Source organism: Protomyctophum parallelum (assembly GCF_964188405.1).
Source record: "Protomyctophum parallelum genome assembly, chromosome: 10".
In the NCBI taxonomy this organism is placed as follows: Eukaryota; Metazoa; Chordata; class Actinopteri; order Myctophiformes; family Myctophidae; genus Protomyctophum; species Protomyctophum parallelum.
The window spans coordinates 46,776,309-46,794,003 of NC_139704.1; the positions used below are offsets into that span (position 1 = coordinate 46,776,309).

The following is a 17,695-nucleotide window of genomic DNA, read 5'->3' on the forward strand; positions in this document are numbered from 1 at the left end:
GTTGTTTCCTGTTTTATTTTCCACGGTCAACTGTGACAGTACAGTCAGACAGAGTACAGTACATACAGCGATGATAAATGGCAATCCATGCAGGACTCTTTGGAGGACCTGTATTATGCCTGTAAATTGGAATGAGTCGACTTACATTTTTAAATGTGTTTTCATTTGCGTGCGTGTGTGTGTGTGTGTGTGTGTGTGTGTGTGTGTGTGTGTGTGTGTGTGTGCATGTGCGAGAATGTGTCCTTCAGTGAACCATACCATGAGGAGGACTGAACAAAATGAAACCCATCTAATGAACTAATGACCTTTATACAGTACAGTGTATACTAAGGTTAGCTGTTTTCTCCTTTAAATCCGTTCTCTGTGCTGTATACAGTATGTGTATGTGGGAGTCTGAATGCATGTAGTGGGCCGCGTTAGAATGTACATACTTCTGAGAGCCTCATTGCAATAAGGACTGAAAGGGACCCTTTACCCTTTTTGCAAAAACATATATGTTAATGACGTTTAGAAGCTTTAGAACACTTTCCTGGGGGTCTTTATGTGTGTAATATGTGGTTTTAGATATTTTAGATTGTAGCAGTGAGCCCGGTGTCTCTGATGTCATGGACACTGGTCTCACTACCTTCCTGGACTACAATTCCCATAATTCTTTGGTGCTCTGCTCCTCCTTGTGGATAGGGGTGAGAGCTGTCTTACTGAGACAACATGTAGTCCAGGAAGGAAGTGAGCCCAGTGTCCATGACATCAGAGACACCAGGCTCACTGCTACAATCTAAAATATCTAAAACCACATATTACACACATAAAGACCCCCAGGAAAGTGTTCTAAAGCTTCTAAACGTCATTAACATATATGTTTTTGCAAAAAGGGTCCCTTGAACAAAGTGAAACCTATGCAGCCGATCTACAAACCTCACTTCTGGAAACGTCTACAACGCTGCACCTTCTGACTGATTGTTCTACATCTACAGTATTTGTGAATTAAATTAACTTCACTGGACTGACTTGTTTTGAACCTGTTCTGGACAGGAAGCCCTTTTGGTGTTTTAAGCATCATGTTGTACTTTATTGGAAAAATAGCAGATCTACAAGCTCATACGAGCTTGTAGATCTGCTTCACGGAAAATCGTGAAAATGTGTCGCAAATCTTTGAATATATATTCTTTCAGAGCAAACTTATTTTAACTAAATTCTTTGCTTGGGGGGGGGGGGGGGTCCCTGGAATAACATATTTTCAGATGGGGGTCCGCGGATAAATACAGATAATTCTGGGGGTCCTTGACATGAAAAAGGTTGAGCACCACTTGTGTAATAGTCCTATTTATTCTCGTTAAAAAGAAAATACATATAGGCTATGATATCCTCCTGAACATGTACATTAATTAATTGATATTCATTTATTACAAACGTTTGTTTGAATAAATCACTTACTGCATAATTAACAGCAGTGGTGCGTGCACGCACACACTGCATGGCTCTCCCCTCCCCAATGATATAGAATTGCTTTCTCGTGCAACGCGAATGTTGGCCGCTTGGTGGAGCTCATTGCATTTATTTTTCTATGGACAATGAATACATGCATGGAGTCATTTATTAGAAGTTAAAAAAAAATTAAGTATTTCATACTGAATTTTCCAGATCGTGTGCATTATAGCCAGGCCCGCTCGGATTATGCTAATGTGTCAAATGACGGGTCGAATCAATCAATCAATCAATCAATGAAATATATCCCTGTCTGGAACATTTCCCACACGTGTCCTCAACAGGGGAGACGCATATGGTGCAGCCCTGCAGGGTAAAAAGCTTACAAGAAAGCAGTGTTGGGGAAGTTACTTTTAAAAAGTAAGGAATTATAGTTATCGTTACTTATCTAAAAAAGTAATTTGTTACTTTACTTTACATTAAATTATGAAAGTAACTACTTTACTTTACTTTACTTTACTTTAAAAAATAATAATATAAAAAACGATTTAAAAGAAGGTTTTTTGTGATTCATTAATCTCAATTAATGGCATATCAATAGGCCTATTTGACCTGATCATCAGTGAGCTTTTTTTCGAATGGATTTGGATACGAGTGAATCAATGAATAGTGACTACATAAGCATAGGCAATTAAAAAGTAGTAATAATAATAGTGATAATAGTATTATTTATATAATGCTTCTCTGAGTACTTAAAGACGCTTTTCAAGGGGAACATGAGAAAACAAATAAAAACTACTTTATTAGAGAAAAACTAAGACTATGGAATAAAATAAATGAAAGTGAAATGAGATAGCTGGGGAAACAAATATTCTAGAGGTGTGTAACGGTTTGAACTTATAGGTGGTGGCTGGCATGTCTTGTGAGTTTTGGGAAGTGCATAGTTTTGACAGGTCTGCCTGCTAGCTGTGGACAGTGAAACCCTGACCATTATACACGGGCAGACGCAACATCGAGTGTGAGGGTTGGGGAACGGATGGAAAGTACCAGTGTTATTATAGGAGGACTCCTTGGCTTCTAACGATATGGACCAGAGTTAAACTAATGTTAGCTCCCATGCTAACTAGTTGCTATACCCTCGTCAGAAACAACATCACCATCCAGATCGGGTGGAAGCTGCTTGTGCCCGTGGATGGGAAATTAGATTTAAAAGGCTATAGAAGCGTGGATGAAAGGCAAGCACAGATGTGCAATAAAGTTGTGTCGTGACTCGTATTTGCGTGTGTATTCCGTCTGACGACGAGTGGTTTATGCTGCTGCCTGCTAGTGCGTTGCTGGCTGCTGAGTGCTGATGCATATTTAAGAGCGTCATAAGCATGCGCCCGTCCTGCACTGGAAGTAGCAGATCTACAAGTTATCTACCGGTCGCAATGCACTGCGCTTTGGGCTTGTACATCTGTGTTTTTCACGCAGTTAGTTGAGAGGCAGAGCACAAACGAAACTGTCAACACAGAGAGCGCTCTCTAGTCCCTGCACTGCAATCAGCAGCGCAGAGATGCCTGTATGAATGTATGATACTCACGGAGCTGCGAGACTTTTCACTGATCACATAAGTTGACATAACGCCATAACGCGGGTAACACTCGCACAATAACTATAAGGCCGTTATGGAAATGGGAAATGTAAAGCGTTAGGTTACAAGTTACTGCAAATAGTAGTTACGTTATGTAACGTAACGCGATGTAAGGGCGTTAGTCACAACACTGCAAGAAAGTGATCTAATATTAATATAGTCGACGCGTTGTTGTTAAAGTCGTTTCCTTGACCAGACCAGGGACAATATCGTTGACTAGAATAAATTGGCAATGCATTAGAGCGGGCTGCTGCGGAGGCTTGGCCAGAGAGAGAGAGAGAGAGAGAGAGAGAGAGAGAGAGAGAGCTGACACAGTGACTCACGCACTCTCCTGCTACACGCACGCAGCACGTACAGATCTCGTTCAGTGCTGCGTGTGTGCGGTGCGCGACAGGGGAACGCTGGATTTCCACTCGATTAAGGTAAGCATTGTTTTAATTCCCCCCCTCGGGGTAATTCTGTCTGTGCGGTGTGTGTGTGTGTGTGTGTGTGTGTGTGGTATAGGCTAATACTAATAGCCGTCTAATTCTGTAGGTTAACAAGCATATTAAGACATTCTAATATTTTAGACTTTTTGCCTTTAAATATTGTCCTCTCATAATCATCATGTCTACATTGGCAGCCTAGAGCAACTGGCTTTGTTTATCGCTGGGTATAGTGATACAAAACACCATCTGAATCTATAGTTTTAGAATAATCCACCGTTTTCTGTTTTAATAAAACTATAATAATCTGACAGCATGTTAAAGAAGATTGATTTATACTTCGTCGCACGGTGGTGTCGCGTATACGTGCCGAACAGGCGGACAGTCATATAATACAGATCTACAAGCTCACATCGTCGGCATCCGCCGCCGTGTTGTGATCTTGCAGATCTGCTATTTATTTCCGAGCCCCGGCAGTGTGCTGTCTGTCTCGGGACGGTTACCGCAGTAGGCTACACACTAGTACAGTTACAGTACACAGACACTAGTACAGTACACAGACACTAGTACAGTACACAGACCCTGTAAAGGTCCAAATAGAGCCAGCATGTGCCGCACTGTGTCAGGCAGAGGTGCTTCATGCATGTCCCTCCAGGCTGCAGGCGATGCTTTCATATTATAGCCAGTCTAGTTCTGCTAACACAGTGGTTTACTGTACCATTTTCACATCAAAGGTCCATTAATTATTCTCCATTTGAGCCGTACGGACCACCATTTGATGACATTTGGCCTCTCTCAGACCCAAAACTAATTAAGAATATTGTGTTGTGTTGTCGTTTTGATAAGATATTTCCCACTATTCCATGCTGTATTGATGTTGGTAGCCTGCCTACCATTAACCATTGATCAAATATAACAATTCTTCTACATTCTATATAATTGTGTAGACTTCTGGTATAAATTAAGTAGCCTAATGCAGTTTAACAATAATTGAACTCTTGAGACGGGTCCATTTTGGTTTCATTTTACATTCTCAAGAGTTAAAGGTATATTCAGTGATTTCACTTAATTCAAATATCACTTATTTTTTTGTTTTGTTGTGATAATCCTCTCTACTATAGAGTGTGCTGACCATATAAGGAGTTCCTCCCTGTCCCCAGTTAACCCCTGGGGGTCAAAAAACCTTAGGTTTCGTTTTTGGCTCTCTATCCTGATTGGATGAAAGGCTTAGGTCCCAGCCAAAAACGAAACCTAAGGTTTTTTGAGTGAAATCACTGAATATACCTTTAAAGATCTATTAAGGGTCCATTTGGTTAATACCAACTCTCCTCTCATTTAGCATGGGGACCACCTGGAACCCCCTCAAGGACCACCTGGTGGTGGTCCCCGGACCACTGGTTGAAAAACCACTTTATAGCCTATAGGCTAGGTCTGCTAACGGAACCAAAACTGCTTCTATATTTCTATTGAGCTATAATGCCTGCATTTGTCCAGTGCAGTCTGTTTGGTTTTCATAAAGTTGTCCAATAATATATACAGTAATGTACAGTGTAGACACACAATAACCCTGCTCCATACGGGTTGGTATTGATTGTGTGACAGCGGTACTGTAGCTACAGTATAGGTTGCCTTAAAGTATGAGAAAGGTTAATGAAATGCACACTATGCGGCATGCGTGGTGAGAGTGTTAACTCTGGGATATATGGACTTATAATTCAATGTGATCTTTCAAGATAATGTGGTAGTGTGAGAAGAATGAATGCAATGAAAGTGTTTGTTTATCCTGTCAATGTAAGCATGCTCTATGATTATCTATGCAGTTTTGGGCTGGATTTCAAGTGGATTTCATTATACAGTTGTAGTAGTAGTAGTAGGGCTATTGGAAAAATGTTTATCTCACTACCAAGGACTTGATTATTTAATTATTATAGGTCCATTTGGTTGTTGCCGCTATACAATTTACAATGTAGGCATTTAGCAGACGCTCTTAATCCAGAGTGACTTACATTAAGCAAAAACAAAAGCATGGCATACATGTACATCACATTATATCAAAAGTAGTTATCATGAATCATGTATAAACTAAGAACGTAACAGTGGAGTATCTATGTCAGCTATACATACTATATATTATACATGTGTACTATAAAGTGCTATGACTACACTACATGAAATGCAATTCTAGTGCTGTCTACGTAACAAGCTATAAGTCTGTCTAAAATACTTGAGTCTACATAAAGTGCTATCTAATGGGCTAGGCTAGGGCAAGTGCTACGGGCCACGGGCCATACAACACTTCTATCATGAATCATGATATTATGATGTGCCTGACAGTGACTACTGACACCCAGAGCTCCCATCTGTTACATAACTCATACTGTAACCATACTATGAAGTCCTCTTTGTTTACTCAGTGTGAACGTCATGTTCCAGTGGCAGGTTGACAAACGTGTGTGTGCCTAAGCTGGAGGCCAATGTCTGGGCTAATTGGGAGCATATATGTGCTCATGTGAACAACATGGATTGTCTTTGATATTATGTAACTGTGATACAGCTTCTAAAAGGCTTAATATATAGCCCCAAATCCTGACTGATAACTTTTACTGTATTACCCCGCAACCTCTACAGTCAACATTATTCATTTTTATTTTTATTTTCCCAGATGACTCTTCTTTGCTGACACAGCAGGTCCCATCGATATTTTTCCGTTGTGTGTGTGTGTGTGTGTGTGTGTGTGTGTGTGTGTGTGTGTGTGTGTGTGTGTGTGTGTGTGTGTGTGTGTGTGTGTGTGTGTGTGGTGGTGATATTATTGACTAGGGTGAGGACACGTGGTTCTCAAACTTTTGAATTTCAAGGACTCTAATAACTCTTTACAGACCTGTAAGGGTGGATCCCTGGACCCCAACACTGGGTTGGGACACACACAAGAACCATATACTGTATATGGCACAATGTGGTTTTAGGATCTCAACAGATCCTCAATTCCTGAAGATTCAACTAAAGTATGTATGGACCCTATTCAGTATTCACCCTGTGTGAGAATTAGATGGGGCTGTTTCAATGACTTGCATAATTAGTTTTGCTCTTAAACTTTACTCAGTAGTTACTAGTGAATGATGTTAGTCAGACAGAACGTCTCTCAAAATCATTCATTGTAACGGGAAGACTAAGAGGATGATTTATTTTTATTTTTTGACCTACATGTCACACTCTTTCTTCAAGCTCCATGGTGTCTTTTCTAGGTCAAACATATATTGTTGCAAGTTTTTAATTCCAACTGTTTTGGCCAAAGAGAGATAATATAAACCCCCCCACCTGATTCAGATGAGTGACAGGTGGTTGTAGTATACAGTATATCCAACTGTACACACTGTGCTGGGCCTATTCCCACAGAGATCACTGGTACCAGTGATGAATGTCAAGATGTTCAGGGTGCAACAAGACGACAGTGAACCGGCACAGCAGAGTGTTGTAGGCCAGGGACGTGCAGAGAGCCTTAGAGGGGGGCTGAAATCCCGTAAGAGGGCACTTTTGGGCAAAAAATAGCAGATCTATAAGCTCTCAACACGTCACACTGCGACGCGTTGAGAGCTTGTAGATCTGCTATTTTCGGGGCGCAACCCAGCACTCTTTAGCTAGTGGAGATGCAGGTGTAACGACATGGACTTCTAGACAAATTTGTTCAACGCAAAACACTGTTCAAGTTCAGGAGACTAAGGGGGGAAAAAGCAATTCTCCTGAATGCTGCCTTCCTTCCCGTATGGCAAGGAAAGGAAAGGAGAGGCATTTTGCATTTCTTTCACCATGTAGTATGAATTTGCGGCCTGGAAAGGGCAGTTGTTTTACAGACGGGTAAAAGGGCAGTTGTTTTACAGACGGGTAAAAGGGCAGTTGTTTCACAGACGGGTAAAAGGGCAGTTGTTTTACAGACGGGTAAAAGGGCAGTTGTTTTACAGACGGGTAAAAGGGCAGTTGTTTTACAGACGGGTCAAAGGGCAGTTGTTTTACAGACGGGTAAAAGGGCAGTTGTTTTACAGACGGGTCAAAGGGCAGTTGTTTTACAGACGGGTAAAAGGGCAGTTGTTTTACAGACGGGTAAAAGGGCAGTTGTTTCACAGACGGGTAAAAGGGCAGTTGTTTTACAGACGGGTAAAAGGGCAGTTGTTTCACAGACGGGTAAAAGGGCAGTTGTTTTACAGACGGGTAAAAGGGCAGTTATTTTACAGACGGGTAAAAGGGCAGTTGTTTCACAGACGGGTAAAAGGGCAGTTGTTTTACAGACGGGTAAAAGGGCAGTTGTTTCACAGACGGGTAAAAGGGCAGTTGTTTTACAGACGGGTAAAAGGGCAGTTGTTTCACAGACGGGTAAAAGGGCAGTTGTTTCACAGACGGGTAAAAGGGCAGTTGTTTTACAGACGGGTAAAAGGGCAGTTGTTTCACAGACGGGTAAAAGGGCAGTTGTTTTACAGACGGGTAAAAGGGCAGTTGTTTCACAGACGGGTAAAAGGGCAGTTGTTTTACAGACGGGTAAAAGGGCAGTTGTTTCACAGACGGGTAAAAGGGCAGTTGTTTCACAGACGGGTAAAAGGGCAGTTGTTTTACAGACGGGTAAAAGGGCAGTTGTTTTACAGACGGGTAAAAGGGCAGTTGTTTTACAGACGGGTAAAAGGGCAGTTGTTTTACAGACGGGTAAAAGGGCAGTTGTTTCACAGACGGGTAAAAGGGCAGTTGTTTTACAGACGGGTAAAAGGGCAGTTGTTTTACAGACGGGTAAAAGGGCAGTTGTTTTACAGACGGGTAAAAGGGCAGTTGTTTTACAGACGGGTAAAAGGGCAGTTGTTTTACAGACGGGTAAAAGGGCAGTTGTTTAACAGACGGGTAAAAGGGCAGTTGTTTTACAGACGGGTAAAAGGGCAGTTGTTTCACAGACGGGTAAAAGGGCAGTTGTTTTACAGACGGGTAAAAGGGCAGTTGTTTTACAGACGGGGTAAAAGGGCAGTTGTTTTACAGACGGGTAAAAGGGCAGTTGTTTCACAGACGGGTAAAAGGGCATTTGTTTTTTCAGACGGGTAAAAGGGCAGTTCTTTTACAGACGGGTAAAAGGGCAGTTGTTTTACAGACGGGTAAAAGGGCAGTTGTTTTACAGACGGGTAAAAGGGCAGTTGTTTTACAGACGGGTAAAAGGGCAGTTGTTTTACAGACGGGTAAAAGGGCAGTTGTTTTACAGACGGGTCAAAGGGCAGTTGTTTTACAGACGGGTAAAAGGGCAGTTGTTTTACAGACGGGTAAAAGGGGCAGGGGCTGAAGCCCCCTGTGCTGTCCATGTGTGCACGTCCCTGTCGTATAGGCTACACAGTACACCAGACTAGTTGTTTATGAAGTGTGGGGCGAGGAACTGTAAATGTTTAAATGAAAGCAGGGGGTATGTTAGTTATCTGTTCTATGCCCAGAGGGTCAACCCTATAGGGTCATTTGTTTATTCTGCAGTCACTCAGAAAGGAATGCTGACCCTTGGCTTGACCTTTTGCATTGTGCAATGAAAGCATCAAAAGCATCCTTTTTAAACTATTCTTGGTCATGGACTTGAAAGGGGTAAAGTAAAGGGGAGGGGGGCATGTGTTTAGTCAGCCATAAGTACTCTATTCTGTTAAAGTTGAAAGGGAATTGTACAACTTTATGTGACGATATAAAGAGATCATTTGTAAAAGTATTAAGTGCCATTGTCTCACACACAAAAAATCCAGGGTTGGTGTTTCATTAGTTTTTGTGATTTAATAGGTTTTTTTTTGTTGGAACAGTTGGGTTTTATTGATTTTATTTAAAGTTAAAACCGTTTTTAGTTTTTCTCCATGCACCTCAATGAGATTTCACTTGGCAGACATGGCTGAAACTATCTGAGCTCATTTTTTAAGGTTTCAAGGTAAATCAAGATCACGGTTCAAGATCAATCGTTTTTGAATTTTGAACATGCAAATAGAACCCCATATAGTCATCAGGTTGGTACCACTACCTGTTGGGAAGCACCCAGCATAGCTGTTAATATTTTATAACGCTTGTTCAGAATCATGTTACATCATGGATCCCTTAGATTTGAGAGAGAGAGAGAGAAAGAGAGAGAGAGAGAGAGAGAGGATCAGCCTTTGAATCTCGGAAACCTGAATTTCAAAGATTTGCCAAAGCCAGCTGTCTCCCAGAGAGCAGCATTCTTTTTTCTCCAGGAGACCCTACTATTCATTTAGAAAACCACCATCAGTTTTAGGTATAATAATAGCTCACAACTAACCTTTTGTTTTGAGTTAAATATTATTATAGTTGATTAGTTGTATGTTTCTCTTCTACTTCTACTACTAATTATTGATATTGATGTTAGTTTTACAGTTTATCAAAACACAGCAATGCATAATAATCAAACTGTCATGTCTTTGAATGTGGGGAAATCAGTAATATATATTTTAGTTCACATTGTCAATGCTTGTGTACGTCTTCAGCTTTAAAAATGAGAAATGTCCATTTTCACCAGCAGCAGTTTTAGTCCTGTATGAATAAGTATGTTCTGTCAGTCAAACTATCTATTGATAATAATCTTTGTATGTATTGTAGCACACAGACAGTATATTGGTGTGGATCAGTCAAACTATCTATTGATAATAATCGTTGTATGTATTGTAGCACACAGACAGTATATTGGTGTGGATCAGTCAAACTATCTATTGATAATAATCGTTGTATGTATTGTAGCGTACAGACAGTATATTGGTGTGGATCAGGCCGGATGTTTCAGCCCAGACACCAGGTTTCTGTTTTCACTCTGTGTTAATGTTACAAAAGGTTGCCTAGCAACCCTGTCCCTCCCCCCCTTTTCTCCATCTGCTCCCATTGGCTGAAGTGGACAGTGCTGCCTGAAGTGTTCTGCTTTGCCTATTCAAGGTTCTGTGGCACAAAGAAGCCCCCCCCATCCCCCCCATCCCCCCCCCCCACCCGATCATGGCCGCATGTAAACAAGACATTGAAAAGACAATTTAATTTATGGCTAGTTGGCGATGGATTTCAAGTCACCCCCTCTCTCAGGCATTGTACGCACGGAGGCTACTGATGGCAAACAAGGACAGCCATGCACTTGTTGGCAGATATTTTAACTGTGCGTGCGTGCGTGCTTGCGTGTGTGTGTGCGTGCGCGCATGTCGTAAGAAAAGCAGAAACCGCACCATGAAATACTGAGTGTTAATTAAACTCTGAGAGTCAACAGATGGAGCCAAATGGGCACTTGGTTCCTTTTCTACAGAGCCCACAAGGGTCCATTTGGTTCCTATCTGTATTAGTGTGTATACAAATGGAGCCAAATGAACATGTTAGGCTCCACTTTGGTTCCATCTGTACTTAAATTCAAAATCAATAAACACAGAGGATTTTCCTTTGCCATTATAACATTAAGCAACAGTACCCAGTTACACTACTGAGCAACAATTTTATATAATAACTAGTCCATACCTGGGCATGTGAGTACTCAAAGTATTTGCAGACTTGGGGGGTATAGGCTGTGTACAGTATATAAATCAGGGATCAATTCTGTTTTATTTGGTACTGTAGCACTGAAGATGAGGACACTTATTTTGCTTAAATGTTGGGAAAGTGAAAAACACGGTCTGCATTATGCTAATGGTCAAAGTCCGTGTTCAAGTTCAGATGAATTGCTCAACCCACTGAGGACAAGAACCATGTGGAACAGAGTGTAAATGTGTGACTGACGGTTTTATAACTTAGTATTATAATTTTTATTTAATTTTTAATCGTTCTAGCCAAATATGAATTCAAGTAGTTATAGTGGTAAAAGTGCCTCTGGTGCTTGTGTGTCCGGGTGTGGAGGGAGATCAGCCAGACAGAGACAGAGCTTGAAATAGATAGAGGATGGAGGCCTGTGCTCCGCTCATTTCACACGAGGATACCTTCAAAGCTACTTGAGATGGCTGGATTATCGCAGCGCTGCGTGTCCCGGTAAATATGCACCAACGATGATTAAACAATCAACAAGGTCCTGTGTCACATAACCACTCAGACGGCTAAATCAGGGAACACTCTCAGAGCTTCCATGCCACGTTTGAGTCAAAACATCCCCCATCCCCCCCCCCCCCCCCCCCCCTGAATGAGGAAACACTTTGAACACGCTCTCAGACAATGATTTGAATTGTCAGCATAGCTCTCATGTGTGGGGTGCCCTATTATCTAAGCCCAGAGGAATCTGTGCTGCACAGCTGAGCTCGTTATCGCGTGATGACATTAATTTTAGGTGCCGTTTCCCTGATTTCATGTTCCCAAATTAACCCACTCTGAACGGGAACCCATTTTGGTGTTAGCATTAGCATCATGTCGTGCTTTAGCTATTGAAAAATAGCAGATCTACAAGCTCATAGCGCGCCACCGAGTGGCGCGCTACGAGCTTGTAGGTCTGCTATTTTTGAAAAATCGAAGAACGACTGACATTTTTTAGAATCTGATCTCAGGTCAGAATGGGTTAATCAGACCAGTGTGTGTCCAGTGGAAACCTCGTATGAATCTGATCTCAGGTCAGAATGGGTTAAATGAGAGACTCATCCTGTCGGGCCGGGGGGGGGGGTACCACTGGTGGGCTGCGATGGTATTGCGAGTGGGCCTTTTCTGTGTGGAGTTTGCATGTTCTCCCCGTGTCCCCTAGGGTATGGTACTAGTGGTGTCCCGATACTGTATCGATATCGGGGGAAAAGTATCGGATCGGCCCTTATTCGTCATATCGGGTCATATCGGTATCGGTGAATATGCCGGTCTAACCACAGATCCTACTCGGGGTTAAGGGGTTGACACTATGGCAGGTAAATAAGTCTGCTATAAACACAACAAGAGATATATAGCTAGATACCTACTACTAGGTACCCTCACAAAAACATGCAGTAATCCTGGTCTCTATACTGCCTCCCCCTGGCCAGCTGGGGCGCCTGATGGAGGGGAGAGGAACTGTTTAGAAAAACATGAGGTCAGTCCGTTCCTCTCCCCAGGTTGGCAGAGGTGAAGTAGAGCCCAGGATTACATTACATAATGGACACTGGGTGAAAAAAATGGGATACAAAATCGTGGGATAAAAATTTAGAAAACTAATCTTCAAAATACGAACATTTGAATAATATACAGTATATGAATGTTGAAATCTAACAATGAAAAAAAATGGTCATGGTGTTTTGTTTTTTACAACTTTGAAAAATGAGTTTTCCTTGTAAATAATAACTTGATGTTAGTTCCATTCATCCAATCCAGGACATTAAATAAACATGCTCTGAATATGAATATGAATCACCGACATCACCACTTAACATTATGGTCATATGGACAGGCACAAAATGCCAAAAATAAATCTTTCAAAAAAAGAATACTGCTACATAAGAAAAGATTACATATTTGTCAGTAACAGGAATATAATAATGATGCAAAGGCTTCACTAAGCAAGTAAACTTTTAAAGAAATCTCTAAGAAGAGAACACCAGCACTCAACCCATTCTGAATGGGAACCCATTTTGGTGTCAGCATCATGTTATGCTTTAGCTATTGAAAAATAGCAGATCTACAAGCTCATAGCGCGCCACCGAGTGGCGCGATACGAGCTTGTAGGTCTGCTATTTTTGAACAATCGAAGAACGACTGACATTTTTTTAAATCTGATCTCAGGTCAGAATGGGTTAATCAGACCAGTGTGTGTCCAGCGGGAAACCTCGTATGAATCTGATCTCAGGTCAGAATGGGTTAAGGCATACATGTCAAACTCAAGGCCCGGGGGCCAAATCAGGCCCGTGAATGAATTATCTTTGGCCCGCAGGATGATATTTAATTAGTATTAGAACCTGCCCTTTGGTATATTGCACGGACCACCATAATACTACAAGTCCCACAATGCACTGCGAGTGTATTGTCACGTATCGAGGGCCCGCAAGCGCAAGCATGCGTCTTCTCTTCACTATTGATCAGCAGTGAAAGTATATCACTTGTGGTCAACTTTCAGCTACCCCTCTACACAAAAATGGCCCGTGAAACACAGTCCGGCCCTCGACTTGTACCAATTTCTTTATTTTGGCCCACTGTGTATTTGAGTTTGACATCCCTGGGTTAAGGCACTTTTATTGGTTTCTGATTGGCATAGTATGCTGCAGACAGCACAACGTACGCGTTTCGGCTTGAAGCCTTCGTCAGCGTTACACTAAGCAAGTAAACAAGACTGGTACTGTATGTAAGACTGGTACTGTATGTAAGACTGGTACTGTATGTAAGACTGGTACTGTATGTAAGACTGATACTGTATGTAAGACTGGTACTGTATGTAAGACTGGTACTGTATGTAAGACTGGTACTGTATGTAAGACTGGTACTGTATGTAAGACTGGTACTGTATGTAAGACTGGTACTGTATGTAAGACTGGTACTGTATGTAAGACTGGTACTGTATGTAAGACTGGTACTGTATGTAAGACTGGTACTGTATGTAAGACTGATACTGTATGTAAGACTGGTACTGTATGTAAGACTGGTACTGTATGTAAGACTGGTACTGTATGTAAGACTGGTACTGTATGTAAGACTGGTACTGTATGTAAGACTGGTACTGTATGTAAGACTGGTACTGTATGTAAGACTGGTACTGTATGTAAGACTGATACTGTATGTAAGACTGGTACTGTATGTAAGACTGGTACTGTATGTAAGACTGGTACTGTATGTAAGACTGGTACTGTATGTAAGACTGGTACTGTATGTAAGACTGGTACTGTATGTGAGACTGGTACTGTATGTGACACTGGTACTGTATGTAAGACTGGTACTGTATGTAAGACTGGTACTGTATGTGACACTGCTGCACATCTACAGTATAAAGGAGGCTTTTAGTGTGAAACTGCCGATGGCCTGAGCTGAGCTCATGACTTAAAGGTATATTCAGTGATTTCTCTTCATTCAAATATCACTTTTTTCCCCTTTTTTTGTGGTAATCCTCCCTACTATAGAGTGTGCTGAAAAAAAACCCATAGTTTCGGTTTTGGTGGTGGGTGAGAAAGCCTTCATCCAATCAGGATAGAGAGGGGCCTTCCTCCAATCAGGATCGAGCGAGGGCGGACCTTGGTGTGTGTGTGCTGTTGGCATGTTGCCTGTCCCCCCCCCCCACTGTAGAGCGTGTGCACGTGCATATCTTGTTGGTCTGAAAACCCACCTCTTCAGACTCTATTTTAACCCGTAGCACTTTCCCTAGCCTCGACGACCGTACAGGCGTATGCAAAGGCTCAACTTGTGTACCTTTAGATAGCATTTTATGTAGACATACTAAGACATAGCACTCTATAGTACGCATAGTTTCATTATATAGATATTACACTGTTAGGTTCTTAGCTTACGCATGATTCACGATGACTATTTTTATGTATCCGATGTATTGCCATGTTTTTGTTCTCGCTTACTGTAAATCGCTCTGGATTAAGAGCGTCTGCTAAATGCCTGTAACGCATCTTGACTTCTGTGCTTCCGTTCGGCCTGTTCTGGTGTCCTCTAGATGTGTTGTGTTTGTTGGAGAGCGGCCTAGATGCCTCGCTGTGCCGAAGTAGCACCCCTTGGTAAACTGTCAGCTTAGTGACATTGTTATTATTGCACAGCTCTCTGGCGCTCTATCAATGTCCACGGCGATGAGACGGCGTCGGTCGTGCCCATGAACCGATGCCCCGCATGCCCAGAAAGAACCTCCCATGTGCCAACGAAGTGCTCTGTAACTCACCACGTCCAATAACTCTGGACATGCTATCATGCAGCAGCTGAGTGTCGTGATTTTGTTCCCCCTTAAAACATGATCAGCAGGTACTATGAATATAGTTGGAGAAAGATTTCTTTAAAAAAAAAAATCTGTTTTTATGTGGCCATGCCCGACAGTTCATTAAGTATGCCTGGTTTGCCTGGTGATGGGAGCCCATCAACCTGAACTGAAGCCGCAGCAACAGCTGTTGTTGTATGATAAAGGGGGAGGGGTTATGGGAGGGGATGATATCGTGAAAAAAATGGTTTTCTTTGTGGCTTTCGCCTTTATTTTATATATTTTATAGAGGGACAGACAGTAGGCTGACAGGAAATGGGGGAGAGAGATGGGGGGGGGAAGACATGCAGTAAAGGCCGTCAGGATCGGGAGTCGAACCCGCGGCACACTGCCAGACTGGATTACCAGCCAAGGTGCCTGGACCGCTGAGCCACGGCCCAGGCCATATATGACTGTTATTTTGATTGGGCCTTTTGACCTGGGCCTTGGATTGGGCCATTTGAGAAACCAAAAATACACAGGGACTATATTTCAATATTCTAACCACACCTGAGGGTCTACTAGAGCAGGGGTTATTTGTTTTGGAACTGAATGGCTGGAAAATGGAAATGAAGAGTTTACATTATAGTACACATAGTACATGCATACACCTTCCCTACTGATTATATGTGGTTTCAGTATTTATTTATGGTGTATTGTCTCTTTTATTAAGGTTATTGTAGCAGTCCATTCATATTGGGTGTCGGGAGGAAAATAACCGATGTACACATTGCATCGTGACACGTTGTGAGCCAGTAGATTTTCACTACTACCGCAAGGTCGTCGGGATCGGGACTCGAACCCGCGAAACGCTGTCAGGCTGGAATACCAGCCGGCTGTATAGGTGCCTGGACCGCTAGGCCACCCTGGCCGGGTCTTTTCCCTGCTAGTTTTGACGTTTTCTTTGAAGATTCTTTTTATTTTCCCCTGGTGTTTTCTATCAGGATGTGGGGCCATCATTGAAGCACTTGGCAGGACGTCACCTTTCAACAGAACAGGACGCTATAAACAAGTTACAACTAAGTGTCATATTATTTTAACTGTGGAGAAAAAAACTAAATGGGACAATTTGGCAGTGAATGTTGAAAACTGGGACATTTGTCGGGACTCACGGTACGCCCAGCTTGAAACTGGGGCAATCCAAGTCAAACGGGAACGTCTGGTCACCCAGCCAGCCTCTATGGACAGTTATGATTGTAACATTGAAGTCACGTACACATCTCCTTTTATGTGGCATTTGTTTAAAAGTAAGAACCTCAAATAGCTGCGTTGAGGAATGCGTAGAATCCCCAGCCTGCTGGCTAGCATGGAGCAGGCTGTTTATAATGGGAGGTGGAGAGAGGGGGGAGGGGGGGGGGGGGGTCTCCTCAATTAGGGGGATAAGCTCTGGAGCGGACCCTTCCAAGCCATGTTTGGAGCTGTTTGGTGGAAGTCGGACCACGCTGTGAGCACTGGAGAGCTCCTCATATTCTCTGCCATTTGTCCACAAAGCACACGTCAAACGGTGTTACATAACGGCCCCATCTCTCTGTCCACAGTCGTCCACACAGGGTGTGACGAGACCTCTTTTGTTGTGAGCATGGCTCCGTTTTTAAGGCAGCCTTTCAACAAGGACCCCGCCCACCTGAAAGGCATTGTAGTTCAACATATTATAGTATTGGTATATTTATGGTAGAATTTATTTTCCAGAAGATCCAAATAGGGAAAAAATAATCCAGAGGAAAAGTTCAGGTGTGTGCAATTATTATATTTTTTTAGCTCATAGAAAAAACCCATGTGACGCGAGCTCATATAGACGGTCTATTTGATCAGTTTGACGTATACTAACGCAGTACAGGGTTCAAGTGGTTAACTTATATGGATTTGTCCGGTAGCTTATATCCTCACTTATAGCCTCTCTGCGATTGGCTGGCCCTGGGCAGTGCCTTGCCAAGGGGGGACTGAATGTTTTCATAAGTGGGTCCACACGCCACAGTCGCTGAGTGGGTGGCACATTCCCAGGTGGCATGTGGTGACAGCTCGCTCTGGACGCGCCTTTTTGTTTTAAACAAACACACCCCCTGCGGAGCCAGGCTCAAGGTCAAACCTATAGGCCCGTAAAGCAGTGAGGGGGGCCAGAAGGCTGTAGACCAGACCAGCCCTCCCAGAACAGACCACTGTCTCAGTGAGAGGGTCCAGAAGGCTATAGAACCAGACCAGCCCTCCTCCAGACACCGTACTGTCTCAGTGAGGGGGTCCAGAAGGCTGTAGAACCAGAACAGACCGCTGTCTCAGGGCTCTTTGAAGAAACCAGAGTGGCTATTGGACTTACATGGACTGATTCTGGTTGACCCGGTGACTTCCTATCCTATCCAACACCCGCACTGT

The 17,695-nt window shown here is 42.7% G+C and overlaps 1 protein-coding gene across 1 annotated transcript in view; it reads left to right on the plus strand.

Moving 5' to 3' along the window:
- The first annotated feature begins 3,442 nt into the window (after positions 1–3,442).
- The window catches only part of sorbs1 (sorbin and SH3 domain containing 1), an 86,839-nt gene continuing 72,586 nt past the window's right edge, over positions 3,443–17,695 (plus strand). The window contains exon 1 of the mRNA XM_083775366.1: positions 3,443–3,480. The gene's annotated coding sequence lies outside the window, so the exon portion shown is untranslated. The remainder of the gene's footprint in view (positions 3,481–17,695) is intronic.